At 27.8% G+C, this 22139-nt stretch overlaps 1 protein-coding gene and 1 long non-coding RNA gene across 2 annotated transcripts in view; one reads left to right on the top strand and one right to left on the bottom strand.

The window, feature by feature from the left end:
• The window catches only part of LOC142327841 (uncharacterized), a 180756-nt gene extending 176180 nt beyond the window's left edge, over positions 1 to 4576 (top strand). The window contains exon 5 of the long non-coding RNA XR_012757107.1: positions 4132 to 4576. This is a non-coding gene — a long non-coding RNA (uncharacterized LOC142327841). The remainder of the gene's footprint in view (positions 1 to 4131) is intronic.
• Positions 1 to 20822, bottom strand: part of LOC142327840 (uncharacterized) — a 145350-nt gene extending 124528 nt beyond the window's left edge. Inside the window, exon 1 of the mRNA XM_075371181.1 lies at positions 20727 to 20822. The gene's annotated coding sequence lies outside the window, so the exon portion shown is untranslated. The remainder of the gene's footprint in view (positions 1 to 20726) is intronic.
• Positions 20823 to 22139: the final 1317 nt, after the last annotated feature.

Here is a 22139-nt window from a genome sequence, read left to right as displayed (position 1 = left end):
AAATTTACTACGTTACCTGCCGAAGATATAAATCGATAATATGTGAAAAAATAATTTTGAAAATTTGAATTAAAAAAAAATATTTTTCTGAAAATTATTCTTTATACGAGTCAAAATGAGCGTCCATGAACTGTTCGTTAGCTTAATCCCTTTTTACTCCTACTGGGTGCACCTGTAGAGAACAATACGTATGGCGTATCAAGCCTAGCATTGATTATTATCCCGTTATTACGTGAAAAATATTTTTATATTTATATTTTGCTTACTTCGATACGTACCGGAAAATTCAATGTTTCCATCAACGATATGGGCCATGTCATAAATCACAGTTAATTTTGAAAGGACAACTAACTGCTGCGAATCGTTTTTCATAATTTAACGGAAGCTTTCATAAAACTCAACCATTTTTAAATAATTTTTAAAAAAATTACCAAACTATTTAAACAGATTACTTATATGAAATTGAAAGAGCAAACAAACCTGTTGGAATTAAGGATCTTATACCAGACTTTAAAATGATTTCTTAAAAAACAAAATAAATAAATATCATCAAATGGGCAGACTGCAGAATGTGAAATAATTGAGATTTTTTAATAAACAATTATTTTAAAGGTATGAATTAAATTTGAGTCTTAAATTTTATAAGTAAATTGTATAATTTGCCTTAATTTTTTAATGAACGCAAATTAATTAACGCAAATGTAATTATTACTATACTACGTAGATTAGTATTTATTTATTTAACTCGGGTAAACGGTGTGCAATTCGTCTTTTATAAAATGTCCTAATCAATGAGCTCTTAATATAATTACCTTTGTACCAGTGGATTAGTGCGGGAATGAAGGGAGGCGCTGTTCAATGTAACTATATAATTCGACTTAGGTAAATTTTCAGGTTCATAGAAAGTGATTAAAACTAAGGTACATAGACGAGCTCATGCACTTAAATATGTTTAAGATATGAGCTGTCGTAGACGAGTTTTGTTATAGTGCGAAATGCTGCAAGATGTATTTTATAGTTAAATATACATGATGGTTCAACGTGTTTGTAATGTGTAATAAAATGAGTTGCCTACTGTTGTTAGCCAATTATTTACTATAGTGTGTATTTTAATTCATCATTATTGTTTTATTTATCATTCATATGTATCAAATAAATAATATATTACATTCAAGACAACATATATTACTACTGCAGTCAGTTTTCAATAAGACTATTTTAACAATAAATGCAATGTAATTATTACCTTATCAGTATGTATTTTATTACAAGAAACTTTAATAAAAATGTTATTACTTGTAAAATATATATATACAATAATTTAAAAAATATACATATATATTTACATAATTAAAAAAAAATTATTTGTTTAACAATCAACTATCCAGATGTGTTTCTTATTTTAAAAGTTTCTTCAGAGAATAACAGCAATGAAGTAAATATTTATTTAGTAATACGATTTTTTTTTAAATATATTAAATTTATAAATTTTCTTTACTGAAGATGCATCTTAAAAATACGATACGCGTCTGTATGTTTGGTGGTTAAACAGTTAACGTAAAGTATTTTTAAAATTATTATTGGTGTATGTGTTACGGTAAATTTTATTAATCCGGTGATAATGCATAATTACCAGTGAATATGATTATTTCCCTTCAATTTTGCAGAATAATATGTATCTCGTAATTCGTATATTTAATTTAATAAGACAAAGTTAACGAGCGTAGGTTAAATTAACCAATAAAATGCTACGCTCGTTAACTTCGACTATTAACAGTAATGTTTAGATTATTTAAATAATAAATTCAGTAATTACTGCTTATAGTTGAGTTTTGTTATTTGTAATAGGTAAAATTTATTAATATGGAAAATATGTAAAATGATGGGTATATTTAATAAATTGCTTTATATTTATTAAATTCTCCAACATTGTAGGCGATTAATCTAATTCGCCGGTAATTATGCATAATCACCGGATTAATAAAATTTATCTTAACATATACAAAAAAATTTGATCACTACATATTTTTCTTTCTTTTTTACTGATATATTATGAAAATATAATTTTAAAATTTAATAATTAAAAATCTGATGTAGACCCCACATGACTTCCTTGTACGCCTATTAAATTACATATACACATTTTTTCGTGCACTTCATTTAAACTTATTTCATTTGAAAGTGAGATACATTATTCCACTTATTTAATAAACTGGACAGTTATACAATTGCTGAAATATTATTTTTTATTAACATCAAATATATAGACAATTATTACGTCAAAAATCTTACATGAAATATTATTAGGATTGAGTAAAAGTTCTTTTAACATTAAGAGAAGACGATAAATAAAAAGAGGAAGAAAATGTTAAAACCAAAGAAAGAATAAAATGATTAAGAGAAGATGATAAATACAAAGACGAAGAAGACGTTAAGACCAAGGAAAGAATAAAAAGATTAAGACATGATGATGATTATAAAGAGAAAGAAAATTTGAAAACTAGAGAACGTGTACGCAAATTAAGATCAGAAGAATTTCATCAAACCAAAGAGCGATTAAATGACTGACTACAGAAAACAAATAAACGAATTGATGTTCTATTAAGACTTGGGAGAATATTGTCCGACAGTATCAGAGGAGTAATGAACTAAAAGATAAGAATTTTTTGCAATTTTTTAAAGATAGGCATGCATTCCTCAGTTTATACGAGTATATTGTTCTTGTGAGGATCTATTTTTCAGTACTCCGTAGTTAACTTTAATGTACTCGTAGATAAAGTTAAACAGAAATTTCAGAATAATTAAATAAAATTAAACAGAAATTAAACTAGAAAATCCAAAAATAATATGATTCTAAATTATAATTTTCAGTTAATATTAAATAATCAGATGTTTCACCAACTCTATTACATACACACATATATAATAATGCCTATTAAATTACATATACACATTTTTAAAATACATAAAATTTTATTTCACTAATAACTTCTGATTTTTTTTCATATTTTTTAATTGTTATTATTTAATTATTAATTATTGTAAAAGTTTTTTTTTACAATCACGGATTAATAATTAATAATAAATCAATATATTTAAATTAAAAAATAAAAAGGAGATAAAGTTGATTCGAACCGATATGCGTTTTCCTTCTAAGATCCAAATATTTAATTTATTAAAATTTCATTTGGCTGTAAATCTGGAACCAGTGAAAATAAGTAGCACTTATGATATATCGTTGAAAATATCTCAATGAGGGCTTAATATTGGAGTTAAGAAAAAGTCCAAAATCCAGATGTTTTTGGATTTTGGGCTTTTTTGGACACTTTTGGTTTAGTCCATTGCAATCAAAAAGGGAGGTGCACAACTAGATGGTAAAAAAGTCCTAAATCCAAAATTTCAACATCCTACAGATTATCCTTTTTGAGTTATGCGAGATACATATACGTACCGTACGTATAGACGTCACGTCGAAACTAGTCAAACGAGATTCAAGGAATGATCAAAATGGATATTTCTGTTGAAATCTGAAATTTTTCGCGATTACAATACTTCCTTTACTTCGTACAAGGACGGAAAAATAAATAGAATTTTACTTTGAAAAGGAAAGAAAATTTATTTTATCCTTAATCCTTATATTATTTGTGTGTACGTACGTGTAGTACCAACTTTCTGACTTTCTATGAGTCAATTTTTATCATATATTCGAATATGACTTAGTTGAATTATCTAACTTGAAAGAACTCCCGATCAAAAATGTTGACCACTGAGTTTTCCACTGTCATTTTGAATTTTATGTATTTAAGTTTTCCTCTCTTAAATGCTTTTTCTGTAGTTAAACCTAATGAATAAATAAATAAACCAGTCATCCTTTTCTTTCCAGGATTTTCACCGGCTAGAACCCACCTATTTATTGATAGGTTCTGATGCATACAGTAAAATTTTGTGTTCGTATTAGTCGACTGGTTTTAGAGAAGTGTCTGTTTATGAATTTGTTTTATATATACGAGATAGTTTCTTAACAAGATGTTCTCTTAAAAACCTGTACTCAAACCAGTAGCAGATTCTGGAATTACAGGATCTCTCGTGTTTTAGTTTGAATTTGTCAATGGTGGACTTGCTCTTTTACAGGATATAAGCGGATGAGCCCCGGCTTTATCATGTTCCAATAATTGGTTGCGCAGCGGAGAAACGGTTTTCTCGGAGATTGGCAGCTGGAATAGAGTAATGACACCGCGATAAGGTTTGTCCCGCTTGCTTTCATTAATAAGCCCCGAATCAAGACCACTCCGGATAAAAATTCTTTGCTCTCGGCGTCAGCATACCTGAAGTATGGTTTATTTTACTTATCTCTGAGAACCCACGGCGACATCTGAATCGAAGGAAAATAGTCTGAGATCTCCCATGGTAACGGCAGATACTCCATTCAACAGGAATAGTGATGTTGGCGAGTACAGTGACTTTACTCAAAGGGTTTCGCGGTGCTGCAATCAGGCTGAATCGGCGAGATACAAGACGAAAAAGCCTGGAAGTGTTACGTGAGTGTTAATCTGCTGTTCATTTACTATACTGTCATCTGCACGGGAAGTTGCAAAATTAACATTTTGTAGTAAAAGTTTAGGAAAGACTTGTCGGAAAAGTCAAGTCTCCTAATACTTACATATAAGCATTTATAAATTCGCAAAATAAGCATTTATATATTCATTAGTATGTAAATAAATACACTGAATTAAAAATAATTATTTACATTTCAAATGTGTTATTTATATTTTACAGTATGAAAATACTATTCATCCGCTAATTAATGATACCGTAAACGTTGAAAAACATTCATAATAGTTCTTTGTTAATTACTATCTCTATTAATATTAATAATGTCTTATAAGGTCTCAAATTGTTTTAACGTGTGTACTACTTATATTTTTAAGAACTTTCTCCACCATTTTATTTGTAAAAGGTGTGTACGTAACGTCGCAGTATCCTTTCACTTGAATTTTTCTAATTAAATAAAAAAAGTGTCAGTTTTATAAATTATCACATAGGATTTTCTATTCTATAGCTACAATGAATGAAATTAATTTAAATATTTATGTGTAATTGTATATTATGCAGTAATTTAATGTATGTGTATAATTTTATTTATATATCATTCGTGTACTGGTTGATTGTATTTTTTATCTGTTGAAAATATCTACAGGCAGATAGGAATAATACAATGTTTATTGAGTAATTACAACTTTTGTTCTTATTTAGGTTGTAAAAAAACACATTTATTGTTCACTATTTATGAAATAAATCCGGTAATTTTTTTCAATAAAAAAATTGTTCTAAAAATATAGCTTATAATAGCTGTTTATTTTTACTGGTTTTTATAGATTAGATTATTTTAACACGTTAGGTATATTATGTAATCATGGTTTATAAAAAGAGAACTTTTTTGGGGTGGTGAAGTAGTTTCGAGTGATTTATAGCTTTTTTTTTAGGTACTCTGTAGTCATTGTATTTATATATATTATACAATGTATAACATACATGTATATATATGTGTATGTCAACTTGTTTTTCATGATTATATTAAATTAATATATTTTTTATTCTATAGGAATAAACCATCGTTGGAATTCCTTCGATTTAATATTTCTGAGATGACAAATATAATTTGAATTTTAACTTTCCCGCCTAGCACTATAGCTATAGAAAGAAAAGTATGGTAATTGATTCGGCCATATACGGTTTTTACTAAATCTTTGCCTTTTGACACTTAAGGAACCCAAAAAACCGGATGGAAATTTTCCGGATATTCATTTGTACGTGTCTGTCTGTACTCGATTTTTTTGTCGCACCCTAAATCTCCAGAATTACTGGACCGATTTTGACCAAACTTGGTCAGATTACTTCTATATACAGGGCATTGATGCCATTAAATTTTCAACTTAAAAGGTCAAGGGGATGAGACTGTAGAGCAAGGTCATCATTTGTATCTCGAAATTTCGCTAATTAAGGTCATATTTTTCGTAGGCACATTTGTTAACAATTAAAAAATAGTAATATTTCCAAAAAGAATCTTCCCAAAATCCCACCCACAACTCAAAAATGCTCTAAATAAACTACTGGCTAAGTAGATATAATGTGTCATTAGTACCCTCTCTCACAATAAGGAGCGCTAGTAGTAACACTGACGTACAGCTGTTATAGTTGTCTTTCTTATTTTTATTTTTCTGTTTAGCTCCGGAACTACAGTAAGGTATTACTTCAGAAGATAAATGAGGGTGATATGCATGAATGTAAATGAAGTATAGTCTTGTATCAGGTCAACTATTCCAGACACTTGTGGTTAATTAAAACCCAACCACCAAAGAACACCGGTATCCAACATCTAGTATTTAAATCCGTATAAAAGCCTTTACTAGGATTTGAACCTTAGAACTCTTGACATCGAAATCAGCTGATTTGCGATGACGAGTTCACCACTAGACCAAATCGGTGGGTTTGCTGTAGTCTTTAATATGTTGTAACGTCACAGGTGAGCGGTAGAATTAAATGAATGAATAATATTTAAAGTGTAAAAAAAGTATTTATAGCGGCCGCTAGTACCGCCACACTCGTGCGAATGAAATGCGGTATGCACGCGTGATTTAGTTGGAATCATTGAATTAAATAAACAAAAATTATTATATTTACATAAAATGATAAATATTTTTAATTAAGTTGTGTGTGTATGCAAATGTAAGCCGGGCATTAGAAAATACGTGACGGGAAAGCCCTACAACTGTGTTATCAGCTTTTTTTTGTTGTAGCGATGAATTTATTCATTAATTTCACCACAGAAGCTTTTAAAGCTTACACACGGTAATATGGAAATGGAATTTTGTAATGTATGAAAAATGGCATTCCTGATCGGGATTTGAACCCAGGACCTCTGGATGAAAGACCGAAACGCTACAACTTCGTCAAGGAGATCGATTAAATTTTTATTAACATGAAAAAGATTTTTTGCAATCATTTTTTAAAAGTGTTCGTAAATGCTAAATATGTATGTATTTATATATCATATCAACACAAATGTAAGTGCTGATCAGTGAATGTTGAAATTTAATATTTTAAAAATGTGTAAAGAAATAATTATTTTTCTCACCGATTTTATGAAAATATGCCCAAAAAATATTAATTTATTATATCTAAACGCCACTAGAAAGAGTAATCAGAGATGTTACTAAATATTAAATCAAATAGTAAGCCGATCTCCGTGGCAGAGTGGTAGCGTCTCGGTCTTTCATCCGGAGGTCTCGGATTCGAATTCCGATGTGGTATGACATTTTTCATACGCTAAAAAATTCCATTTCCAGATTCCACGAACAAGTATCAAGCTTATGTGGCGATATCATCAAGCCTCTCCCCCAACAAAAAAGTTAGGTTGTTTTTTATTTTAGAATATCTTATAATTTATTACGTTATTTCACCTCAAGTTTTATTAAAATTGATTCATTTGTTCAATCATGGGGAATACACTTTGAAACAAAGCGAAAAAATCTAAAAATTTGTTGTGCTATCGAAGGTCTACGTACAAACATTGTATTAATATTTTTAAATATTAAAAATCTTAAATATAATAACTTCTCAGTGATAAAATTAAAAATTACATTTAATATTACCATTTTCCTATTGTTTTATTATTATTTACTTATTTTCTTAATTAAATAAAAATACTTTTGATGTAAATCATCTAAATTGATGTGTTAAAAAAGTGAAAAGTAATAAAAATTCAAAAATCTACTACCGTTTAATTTTTAATATGTCATTACGCATTATAAAATGGAATTAAAAATATCTTTGGGTATTTGAGTAAATAATTACTCTTAAAAATCATAAAAAATAAGCATATCCCATTTTGCAAAGTTCTAAAACGATTTCAAACTTTACAATGTCTCATTTAAGTTAAAGATAATGAAAAATGTTTCAAATTAAAATAGTTAAAGTTAGGTTTATATTAAAACTTTTATTTTTATTTTAATTACATTTATTAACCTTCTGTTACTTTTATTTTTCCTACTCCTTCATTAGGGGTTGAAAAATGTTACCATCATGATAACGCGTAACGTTTTGTTTAGAGAAAAAAAATATATAAAAAAAATTGATAGTTTGAAAAATTAAAAGAACTGTATGTTATGTAAAAAATTACTTTATTAGCGGTTGGTTGGCTGTTTTTTAAAAATAATACAATGATATTATGTTTTGGTAAGCTATTTTTTCAAAAATTTATTTTTAATTCTCTTTAAAGCTAATCTACAAATTTAATGAACTTAAGATAAATTTTTTCCTATGTAAATCAAAATAAGATTTCTCTATACTTTTTAAACAAGTTTTAATATTTTTGACTCTTATTTAATCGTTGATTTGAATTCATCGATTAAAAAATCGATGAATTCAACGGAGAAGACAACGAAGAAAAAGGTTCAAAGTTGTATTTGTATTTGTAAAAGTAAAGTCATAAAGTCAGAATTTACAGTTCCAGCAGAAAACGATTTATTATTATTTTTAACAAAAAATGTTCCACCTCATTACCGGGCTGCGTTAGTTGCGAAATGAATTGAGAACCGATCGTGTACCACTTCGAATTCCAGACATTACGACCATTGATTTTTTATATGGACGCATAATCTTGACCATCTGTAAGATGGGATAATCATGTAGTCATTACCATTCAATCATTAAGTTTTAATATGGTGAAAAGCAAGTATGAAGAAATTGAATACCGTTTGTTTGTCTTCTGAACCACAGAACGGACAAAAATAAAAATTTATTGAACTTAGGATAAGAAAAAGATAGATTTTTACTTTCTTGTACGAAGTAAAGGAAGTAAAAAAATGTACTATAAATAATAATAATTCAATAATAACAATAAAAAAAAAGAAATGAAAAAATATCAGAAGTTATTAAAGAAATAAAATTTTATGTACTTTTCATTTTAAAAAATGTGTATATGTAATTTAATAGGCGTACGAGGAAGTTATGTGGTGCCCACATCAGATTTTTTAAATTTACATTGATTCATGAATATTGTCTGTGTGAACACAGCGATTAAAGAAAAAAATATTCTAGAAAGAAAATACATCTTTGTAATTAAAAATAAATAAATTGTATTTTTAATTTTTAATGTATTTTTCAAACACATTTTTTAATTTTTTTATCAGCAGATGAAGTTAAAAGATTCTTCCGCAGTTCTGTATAAGATGAACAACTTTTCATTATTTTATTTTGTATAATTTTTTGCGCAAGAAATATAGAAAAGTGTAAATTAAATAAGAAACTAAAAGAGGTATAATTTTTTTATTTAATATTAAAAATATATAATAAAATCAAATCATTATAACTGTAATTTGATGAAATAATTAAATAAACAAGCAGACCTTACACGAGGCATCAAGTTTAAACTCATTTCCACCACTATCGCTGCATAAGCGCGTATGAAAGATACAAGATAAACTCAAATTGAGGTTATGCTGTTTGTAGTCGACGTTAAATTGAGCTTAACTTAGGAACGACTAGACCAATCTTAATCAAATTTTCACATGCACAACTTCAGATAGACTACTACAGCATATCAAAAATTCAATGAAATTCATTTAGTAGTTTTGGAAGTTTTCTAGCCATAAATTGTTTTACATAGGCCTAAACGTAAATATATAAATAAGGAAATTACATTTTAAATGAATGGTATTTTCGTACTCCTCATATTTCAAAACTTAAAGAAAATTCAATTTCACCCACCGATCACACCGTTGACCGCAAGTAATCCCGTACTTTTCTTCGAAAAATAAGTAAAAAAAACATAGTAATAATATAAAACATTGCGTTAAAAAATTATTTTATTGCACGTTTAAAATATAATTATTTTATAAGATTTTCTTGTACGAGAGTCATGAACAAAATTGTTTAGAATTCTAATAAAGCATTAACCAATAAATAACATTAATTTTATTAAGCTGTAATTTTAATTATATAATTTGTGTAATCATGTATCGGCAGGTCATAATTGTAAAAAAAACTTTGAAATCATTACTTCTTTTTTTTGTAACAATATATCCTTACTTTAATAAGACCAACATGTTTCCTTTACAAGATTAGTAATCGTATTAATAAAGGAATCCATTAAAAGGAATTTTGTTAGTTCAATATTTGTCGTTCTAGTACCACTGCTAAGGATGTATCGAGAAGGATAATTAGTGATCCGTTGATGAAGCAGTCAGCAGTCATAAATCATTCCCATTTCTTAGTACTTCTAAAGCACATCAAACACTTTTTTCCATCCATTTTCATTTAATAGATAAATTCATTTTATTGTTCACTGAAGTGTACTGACATTTTTATATTATTAATCTTCAATGTTTTAATACGAATAATCGTAGTATTGTAGTCTAAAAGTGATTTCATTATATAATATTATATAATGTAATTTGTGTATCCGTTGAACTGGAAAAATAAAAAATAATCTTATTTCAAATTAAATAAATAAATGTAAATGGTGATATTCTCTGTTACATTTTTCAACGTAAAATATCTTAAATATTTTATAAATAAATATACATATTTATAAAACAACACGGTGGTTTGGTCTATTAAAATAAAATTATGAAATGTAATAGATTGCTTAATAAACTAAAACAATAAAAAAAATTCCTTACGGCACCCCGGAAGGCGGAGATAGATTTCACCAGTGCTAAGTAGGGGGTAAAAAGATTTCCACCTTAAAGTTAAGAAAAACTTCAAATTTACTCAATACGACAATGGTTGTATGTGAAAAACGTTTCACAAGTTAGGCATACGACAAGCCCCATCTTCTTACAATTCCAGCAACATTTTGGTCTACTCTTACCGTAAAGGTTGTCATATCAAAAATAGTACAAGATAAAAGTTTTAGGTAATGTGTAGAGGAGTAACGACCAATTTAAAACGATTCGATAATTTGCCTAAGGGAGGTATGATTTTTTTTTCAAAATTCCATTTTTTCCACCCCCTGGGTCAGTGGTTGGTGATATCAAAAAACTTTACTTAGATAAGTTTTATGCCTTTATCCAAAGAATAGTAGGAACATTAAACGAATTCGATATTTTACTTGATAAGAAATTTATAGCGATATTTTGTTTTTTCCAAGAAGCGTTCTCATTTCCACTCCTATGGTCCGATTTTGCCCACTAACAAACTCGACTGAGATTTTGGGTCGTTATATTTTATGTATCAATTTGAAAGTGATTGGCTCAAAATTATGGCAGTTATCGTGTCCACAAGAAAGTGAAATATATATATATATTTCATATATATAAACTTTTGTACTGACGGTGGTTTTGGGGTCTGGATAATGTGAAACGCGAAGATATGTTGAAATTATCCAGAAGTCGAATCATGGTACCCATTACAATAGGTAGCTTTCTTATGAAATCTACCTAAAAAAAGAATGATAAAATGGAATGATAGTGTATTTTTTAAATTATTAGAATGTATACATTTTGTTTCTTACGCTAAAATTTATAATTAATAAACAATTATACTGCGTTCAATGTAACAATTAACCTGTAGTAAAGCTTCCATGAAAGCTTTGATATTGATCAGCCCTTATTGACTGTTTATTAATACAATATACCAGATATAGAGTTAAAAGTATTGTAACAATCCGGTCAGTTTGTTGTAGAATAAAATAAAATAGAATAGAATATCTTGTTTGCAATGAAATATATTAAAGAAACGTAGATAAATTTTCTTTATGCTAAGTATTAATTTCGAATTATTTTTTTTTAGAGAAATTTCAAATCATTTAATTTAATTTCATTAAAAATTAACCTTAAAATTACATACTAGCCGCGATATACATATTTCATCGCAGGTACGCGATGTATGCGTTACACGCATGTACATTAACGTTCAAATTTCTATTTAAGTAGCACAACGTTTCTAAAAAACGAAAAACTTATACCAGTATTGAATATGTTATAAGGTTGAACGGTAAATTATGGAAACAACAAAAAAGCGCTAAATAAAATAATTATTAAAATACAAAAAACCTGATTAGTAATTTTCAGTATTTACTTTGAATAATAATGAAAAATGAGCCAAAAAGTAGTTAAATTCTTCTTTCTTTTCTTATAGGAATTTTTTCACAATAGAGTACGCGTAAGTTAGTCAGCAACGTAAAATTTAATATTTCATCTACATTTTATCTTATAGTCGGGTGTATAGGCTATAAGAGATGATGACTTAAATTGGAATTAATGTCATCCACTTTGTTAAGACTAACAAGCACTCGAATACAACATAAAATGTAGAAGTAATATTAAATTTCTCATCGCTGATTAACTTACTGTACCCTGAAAAAATACCTGTAAGAAAATAAAGAAACACTTTTTTAATTGTTTTTTGTTCGTTTTTCATAATTATTCAAGGTAAATGTGAACAGTTAATAGTAGAGTTTTTTGTTTTTTAATAATTATTTTATTATTACAGTTATTAATATGAAAATTTATCTACAATTTTTATTAATATCTTTATGATTATTTCGTAAAAAAATTAACTATGTTTTTACTTTCATAACTTTTTAAAGGAAGAAAGATAGTTAAAAATAAAAATGGGAAAATGAGAAACTAGATCCAGAAAATTTACTTGAAATCTAAAACTAGGTGAACATTTCGATTTTTAAACAGTTTTCGTCAGTAGATCCCGATAAGCATAAGAAAATAAATAAATATATGAAAAAATGATAATAATAAATATTATTTAGACAAGTAAACAATATTTATGAAAGATAAAAAATTTATTTGTTACTGTGTTTATAAAATAAAAAATAGATAAGTAAATTGTTTTTGAAAACGGTTTTTGAGCGTTTACGCAGTTTAAAATTTACTTCGTAACTTATTTTATGTATAATATTGTTACGAAACGGTATATTAAATATAAACTCTCTAAGTTAAACCTAATTCTATATGTATATATTTTTGTAGGTTCTTTTTTTCAATAACTTTAATTTTATTTTTTCATGTTTAAAAGAAAATGGCCTTCTATCATTCGTCATTGTAATTTATTCAAATTTTCATATAATTAGAGTTACTTTAATGATTTAGACGTATCATTTGACATGTATTTCAAGAAAATTAGCCCGGACATTTTGGAGTTACGAGGGTATAAATACAAATATATATTACCTTTAACACATTAGCCTCTTCCTGGAGTAGGCGGATAAAGATAATCTTATTTTAAACTGCTAATTTAAGTAAGCTATAGTAATTTTTATTTATATTTATGTTATTTGTTTCTGATAATTTATTCATAAACTGTAATTACGTAACTGTTTATAACAAACAATTGAAATGACAGATACTGTACAATGATAATGAGTACGGTTCATGTTCTGTGAAGCGAATCACCATAATGGAAAGTAGTTCATATTTTAAAACGGTTGCATAGGATTTTTGCAATTCATGTCTATTTTTAAAGATTGAGTAATTTTTAATTAAAATAATTTACTTGAAAATAAAAATTCTTATTTATTTACATATAACTATTTTTATTTATTATAATTTATTAATGCGATTCTATCGTATAATATTACTACTTATTTTGCAGAAATAAAAATCTAAATTAACATATAGTTAAAAATGACAGTTTTCTAATCTTGTAATTATGCTGGTACTAGTTAAAATTATATCCTTGAAAGATAAAAAGGATAAAATTAATAACCAAAGGCAATTGAATAATGATGTTTCCTTTAACTGATTTAAGAAGTTATTTTAGTAGGATCATGTGCATAAAATTGACTAAAATAGATGTTACCTGAAAAATGACCAAAAAATAAAAAACTGTTTGCTCAAAGATGGTTAAAAAAAGTCCAAGTTAGGCTTGTACATGTGAAAGGATTTTTTTTTTTTGTATCATGCGGACATAAAGTCAAGTATGGTTAAAAAGGAGTGAAAAATGATACTTATATTTAGTTTTTCTTCTATTATTTTAAGCAAAATATCAAAATAGAAGTCAAAAGAAAAGTAATTGAAAAGTAAACCAGGACTCTCGATTTTTACTGTTACTATAAAGATAATTATCAGTATTTAAACTTGTTGGAAAATACATAACGTTTCTACTTACGTATTTTTCAGAGTTAAAGCTAGAATTGGCTGGGAGGGAGCCTTTACTTCACAGTGGGATTGGTTATACTACCCAATCAAATGCAAGATTACCAAATCATTGCGCATGCGCAATAATTTCTTACCGCAGTGTAGGAGTTTGTGTAAGATGCACATACTGCTCTCATTGTGTGAGAACGTTAACTAATAGAAGAGATATTTTGTTTCAGTCAAATATAGCCCTTCCTTCCTGTATTCAACACTGAAAAATGCAGATTTATTAAACGATCATAAATGTACTTTGTTTTTAATTTCTCTTTAAAATAAGAAAATCCAATAAAAAAATGCATTAATTTATATTTTTGTGTTTGTTTTACTTCTTTGAAGTTCAGTTTTGTTTATATCTTAATTAATAATTTATTACACTCACATTCTGAAAATAAAAGTATATAAATTATTATTTAAATAAATTTTTCAGGTAATATCTATTTTAGTCAATTTTATGCAAATGACCCTACCGAAACAATTTCTTGAATCCATTCAGAGAATTATCATCATTTAATTGACTTTGGTCATTAATTTAATCCTTCTTATTTCTCAAGGACATAATTTTAACTGGTAACGACATAATAACAAAATTTATTGAACAAATTTTATAAAATTTACAAACTATATAAATAAATAAAATAATTAATAAGCCAATGGATACAATGATATTCATCACTGGCTTTCTTGTATTAAATTTTATTGTAATTTCGTTTATTATTATTTTTTAATAAATAATTATAGATAGATAAAATGATAACAAATTAAGTTTTATCAAAAACCAAGAAAGTTGAAGTGTTTAATGTAGAAATGAGATATGCACAGTAGTATACAGCAATAAAGAACATTTTCGGAAAATAGTGTTACGGTTGAAGAGGAATTAAAACCTGTTAGAACGATATACAGCCGTTAACAGATTAGAAATTGTGTGTGATGTCAGGAGTAGGTTGCATCAAAAGTGATGGGGGCAAATATATGTATAATCTGTCAGCAGCGGTGGCTTGGTAGCGCTAACTTCCCCTCCGTTACGCCTTACCATCACCTTGTCAAAAAAGGTAGCAAAGTTTTATGAGATTTTTAGACGTACATTCGTCGTCCTCATATGAAAGAAGCTTATTACAAAATTTCATAAAAATTTGAAAACCGTATCTATAATTACGTCGTTAAAAAACAGACAAAATATCAATGGATTGAGATAAAAAACCTCGCTTTGCTTGTTGAATACAATACATATTTTATTTAACCGTAACCGTTAAACAAAGCTAAACCGTTAAAATAAGCTTGAAACTTATGACTTTGATCTAACCGTTCTTCGTGACGTGCTTATGATTCGTGGAGTAAATGGATAGTCATAAATTTAATAACTCACGAACGCTTCGTGATATAATAACATTAAAATAGGAATAGTAAGGTTTGCGATTAAGCCTTAGTGTATTGATTTGATGGTGGGCAACTGATGAGTGTTTTATTGATATTTGAGCACGATCTGAAAAACTTCTTTCTGCAATGATAATGGATGTACGAGTACATACGCTTATGTTTAAGAAAAAAATTATTTTCTAATTATTAATATTTTATAATTGGGCATACATTGGTGGCAGGAGTTTATTATAAAAGGAGAATTTTTGTTTTACAGACGATCATTCTTATACAAAACACAGTATATTTTCTTTTAGTTTTCTGATGTAAAAGCTTCTGTGATTATCTGATAAAAATATTGCTTCAATAAATCGTGTTTATTTTCATTAATTAATAAAATCAGTTATATAATTATTTTGTAGTAAATATTTATTTTTTGTTTATTTATTTATTTTTTTAATAAAACCCTTGCGTTGATTTCATTTAGTATAATTTTTACTGATTTCAAGCATTCCTGAGACAGTTCCGTTAATTTAATTCTAACTGTTCGAATGGGCCAGTATAATAGGTATGACCTACCGGGTTGTCCAATGCTGTACTCGTCATCGTAAATCAGCTGATTTTGAAGTAGAAAGTTCTAAGGTTCAAATCCTAGTAAAAGCAGTACATTTATACGGATTTGAATACTAGATCGTAGATACTGATGTTCTTTGGTATTAGGGTTTCAATTAACCACACATCTCAGGAATGGTCGACCTAAAACTGTACAAGACTACACTTCGTTTACATTCATACTTGTAATCCTCATTTACCTCTGAAGTAACACCTTACGGTGGTTCCGGAGCCTAAACAGAAAAAGAAAAGCTTACAACACAGTTGTAGGATTTTCCCACCACGCGGCTTAAGTCACTTTCCGGGAAAGTCGTGCTAATGTGGTTTGTTTCTGATGCACGATTTACACACACAAAACTTGATTTCAAATATTTATCATTTTATTTAAATATAATATTTTTTTGTTTATTTAATTTAATGATTCTATTAAAGCGCGTGCGCATACCGAAAGTCAGTGCTACACTAGCACTCCTTGTGGTGACAAAGGGTACTATTGACGCAGTATGACCACTTAATTACTAGTTTAAATCATATTTTGAGGTGAGGGGGTGCGATTTGGAAAAACTTTTTTCTGCAGACGTTGTTTTTTAATTTTTAACAAATGTACCTAAGAAAATATATGACCTTCATTAGGCGAAATCTCGAGATCCTGAGGGTGACCTTAATCCTTACTCCCTTGACCTTTTATTTTAAAAATTGAGTGGCATCAATGCCCCATATATAGAAGTAATCTGACCAAGTTTGGTCAAAATCGATCCAGTAGTTCTGGAGATATAAGATGATTTAAAGGCTAACACCGAGCATACAAGTACATAGGAACATCCGGAAAATTTCCATCCGGTTTTTTTGGGTTCCTTAGTTCTCAAAACGTCAAGATCCGGTGAAAATCGTGTATGCCCAAACTGGACTGATTACAATTCTTTCCCTTCTACAACTATACCGCTAGACGGGAAAGTAAAAAGTATAATGGACATACAAATCCTAAATCCAAAGATAGTGAAAATGTTACTATTTTTTCGAAATTGAAATTGGATTTCCGAACCAATTATTCCATTGTAACAATTGTAATTGTTTACATTGTTCCATTGTAAACTTCTGATCCCAATACATTGAAATGGATTAGAATAATACATTTTATTTTACTATACATTTGTTTTGAAATTATTATTAAAAAAATAAAAAATAATCGTGTTTATACCCACGCAAGGTTAAATAACACTCGGTTATTTTTTTTAATTTTCACAACAAGAATAGGAAATCAGTTTAGTGACAACCCCAAAAAAAATTACGCCTTTTCAAAACTAATAGAATTATTTACACTCTTTAATGTGTATTCCGCCGTAATGGAATTTCAATACTCTTCTTTTTTAATTAAACGTAATGTAATCAGTATTCATTAAAACGGAATGTTTATACGAACATCGTTTGGCCTTAACGTTTTAATAAATCATTTACATTCCATACATACCTCTGAGATCTTGATAAATAAAATATAATATGAATAAAGTGTAAAGTACCGTCTGACGGAAGACTCTACAGTTAATGAGGTTTATTGCATTCTGACTTTTACGTAATTATTACAACTAGTTGTATGTAAATTGCTGTTTTCTATTATAAATAAAACGATTGTTTATTGCATTAGGAAGTTAGATTTGAGATAAAACACACCAGACGAGTAATAAAAATTATGTCTCAGTTTATATCGTGCAATTGAATATTATTAATCCGTATTTTTTGCTGAATTTCAATTTTATTTTACATATCTTCTAATAAATCTACGTTAAATTTTTTTTTAACTTCCGTGCCAAATCTTTTCTTGAAAGCTGAATAATAATGAATATCCTTCTGTTTTATTTAAATATATTACATATATATTTTTTTTTTTACATTTTTTTTTTTTTTACTCTATTACTGCGGTTATTTTAATTTAATAAATGATGCAAGGGCTACTTCTACTTTTATAGCGATTATTATATAACTTGTTTAATTTCATATCTTTGCCAAGAGTTGTTATGTAAATTATTGTATTTTTTTGTGTTTTATTTCGTAAAATAAAACAAAACACCAAAGTGTTCTTGCAAAATAAAAGTTATAGTAATAAATTTTCTTTGAGAAAAAAAGTTTAAATAAAAATTTTCTTTCAGAAAAAAATTATTTTTGCTGTGAGGTATTAAACTTCAAGTAATGAACGCAAAGTAAATTTTTTCATGAATGGTAAGAAAGTTGAACGTAGTTAAACTTTTCTTTTTTGTGGGTCATCAGTCGTTTAACTGGTTTGATGTTACCTTTACCATTTCTTTAATGCTCTATGCTAATCTTTTAACCTCATAATTATTACAATTTTTTAACCGCTATATAAAAATTGTAACTTCTACATAAGCCTGTATTAAAAAATTCCTCAAATTAACTAATTATATATGTCTTAAAATATGTAAATATGTCAACCTAGTTCTAACTAAAAAAATATCCCTTCAGCGTTCTTTCTCTTTTGTTATTTTAAATTTCCTTAAAACTTTTCCCTTTATTTTGAATTTGTGAATTCCTTAATTTAAAAAAACCCTCCAACAATTTGTAAAAATATTCACATTTAAAAAAAGTCTGATTTTTTTAGATGTCAAATTATTATCTTTTTTAATTTCTATTACATCCGAAAACGGTGTAACCATTCTTTAGAATAAGAAGCATCCTATGCTAGGGTTTTTAGAATAATAATTGTTATTAGTGGTTTTCCGCTGACTTTCAATTAATGGTACCTCTGAAAAAAAATTCTAATCAATCAATATTGCCTGTAGTGAAGTGATAAAATTGCTGTATTTTAACCAGAAAATTCTGGATTAGAATCCCAATCAATGTTTTTCCAAACATCAAAAAGTTATACATAGTCATGTATAATTCTTTAGTGAATTATTTGGTTGCGTAAGAAAAATAAACCATTTAAAATATATTTTAAAGCCCTCTTATTGTGGAAGACTGCAACAATTTCCAGTTAGTCAGTTTTATATTGTATTAATAAAATACACAGATTAAGAAATTTAAAAAAAAAATTGTTTGCTTTACAATATTTATTTTACGACTGTGCCGTTTGTTAAGCACCAAAGATACAAGAAGCCAGAAATGCTTTTTCCTGAGTCATGATGTTCTTTATTGCTCGTCCCCACAGATAAAAAAAAATGAAACTGGCTTTTAGAGATGAATGTTAGTTGCATTTCAGTAGGTTTTGCCTAGTCATGTGGGATTCTTATTTAGCGCAGGGAAGAAGAAGGGAAACTACTTCACTTCTCATCTTCCGTATTAAACCAGATAATTGTTGATAGTGAACGGGTCACTTTCAGAATTACTCGTGTCTCGTGCCAATCAGCTTATGACCGTTACTTACAGCATCTAACGGCTCAAAAATAAAATAGATATTATTTTATTACGTACGTATTGTTAAAGATCATTACTGTTCTTTATTAATTTTAAAAATACGAATTGAATATTCTCTCCTGCTAGACTATGATGAACAGAATCCAACGGCGGTAGAATCTAAAATTAAATCTGCAATTGATTCGTTGTATTCTATTATTAATAATTTAGAAAATGATTGTGAAACAATACATTTGAAAATAGATTATCACAGTCATCATCAAAGCATCACTATTTTAAATAAATATTATTTATACGATATTGATGATGTAGAGTCATTTAGAAAAGAATTTCACAAAAATTTATTATGTACAAATATTAAAGAAAATCTTCTTATTAAGGGTTAACTGAAGTATTCATTAGACGGCCTGGAGAAGAGAAAAGCATGTGGTTAAATCTTTTAGAGAATAAATAGGTCAGTAGACCGTATATTAAGAATCTAGGGTTAGTAAATTAGATGATAGATGGCAATATAGTGGATAAAATCTTTTACAGAAGATAAAAATTAGAATACATAAATAAAATAGTTCAGGTTATAGAATATATTAATATTTGAAGATGCAAAGATTTTCCAGACGTTAATTACTTTTTTTGTTGTTGAATGAATAGTTAAATAGTATATTCTATTTATTAATGGAGGGCACACGATTCCCTCCATAGTGTGCGATTCCCTACTTAAAGTGTATGTTTTAATAACATACACTTTATTCTTTATTCGAAAATTTTAGTTTTACTCAATATTTTTGAGAAGAGCATTCATTAATTTATTCGATATTACCCCAAGCAACAATTCTCTTAAAAAGGATTTCACAGGAATTTTTCAGTGGTTTTATGCTATTCTATAATACATTGTATATTCAAGCGAATGGACATTATTTCAAGCGTCATTAATAACTGGTATTTTCTAAGAAAAACTATTTTTCTGACAAAGGAATTACAGGAAGTTTTAATTCATCAAAATTTTAAAACATGACTTTTTTTGGATTTTAAATTTAAATACAACTTACATAAGTTTAGTTATTAGTTAAGGAAGTAAAAAAAATTCTTCGTTTGATGACAACATTTAAATTATATAATCTTTGTTTACGTAACTATGTTTTATAAAAAATATTATTTTCTAATAAAAGATTGGTTTATGTTACATGATAATTATGTTTTACGAGAAAAAATAAATAAAAATCGAAAAAATACGAGACTTACCTACAGATGAGCGGTCGGTCGGTCAGTCAGCTGTGCGCGAAGACGTAACGGCTAAACGGCTACTGGACGAACTCCACGTGCACCCCACAACACCAGATAGTACCCCCTCTCTCCATTAGAATGCGGCTATGAAGACTTCGGAGAATTCCTCATATCTTTTAACTATAAAGAGGAATACACCGTATGCTGTCTTAAGATACACCTCTTTTTGTATTTATTAGTAACAGACGATATCAAAATTTTTTAAAACTTTTAAATGATTATTATGTTGTAATTGTATTAAACTTCTAAAGATATATTATTTCCCGTAAGGTTACCTTCCCCCCCCCCAAAAAAAAAACAAATCAAAATAAAATTAATTAAATTGCGGTTGACTGGATATTATAGTTTTTCTACTGCTTAATTGAGGTAAAATTTATTTGTCATAATTGAATTTATTCCTTACTTAATGTATTATTTATATTTTAAAATTGAATGATAGATAATTAACAATTAATGTAAAATATTATGGAATTTGTAAGATTTCTTGCTTTTTTTTTTAATCATAAAAGAAATTAATAGGTTGTGGTTACGTACATCTTTTATTACACAATTTTTATGCTAAACAAATACCTTTTTCAAAAACAGATGAATTATTTCCCGTAGAAAAACTACTGTTGACTTACTGGTACTCTATCTGTTGTATTCTCTCTTATGGCCGCTACGCATGATAAATTAATAATTTGCAGCAATTGAACTACGACATGAATATCAAAGTTCTTTCCCTGAGATTACTGATGATTATTATATAGTTACTTCTTCTGGTGAATGAGTGAAGATTTATGATGTATGGCTTAGATGTATGGCTTAATCTCATTTTCATATTGTTTGGTTTGCCATGTTTCAACAGTACACTCAGCCTAATCATGAAAAAAAAAATTGGGGAAATAAATCACTCTTATGTTTTCTAACAAGTCTGATTTAGGATCATTTTATCCTTATGGCTTTATCGTTTTCGGTGATTATTGATGTTTCATGCCAGATTGGCCTATAACAATCAAATTAAATGTAGCACCTGATAACAAAAATGTTTAAGTGACTCTTTCTCTTTTAAATGATTGGAGATGACTATTTTTTTTTTTACTACATTTTATATTTCCGCTAGGATTATCATAATATTTGTGTGTTATTTTCTGCCCTTCCTAGTACTGTTGTTCTAACGTTCGTAGTTGACGCGTTTCGGGGTATTTCCATTCTCAAAATTACTTTTAGCACTAGTCTTCGCAGGAAGACTAAGTGCTAAAAGTAGTTTGGGAATTAATTTACACCGAAACGTGTCAACTACGAATATTAGAATGACAATGCTAGGAAGGGCAAAAATAACACTCAAATCAAGGAGATAACTATCTTTAAATAAATCTTTTACATCGGCAA

Source organism: Lycorma delicatula, chromosome 7, assembly GCF_047948215.1.
Source record: "Lycorma delicatula isolate Av1 chromosome 7, ASM4794821v1, whole genome shotgun sequence".
Taxonomy (NCBI): domain Eukaryota; kingdom Metazoa; phylum Arthropoda; class Insecta; order Hemiptera; family Fulgoridae; genus Lycorma; species Lycorma delicatula.
The sequence above is the reverse complement of the archived record's forward strand: the minus strand, read 5'-3'. Positions and strand labels throughout refer to the sequence as shown.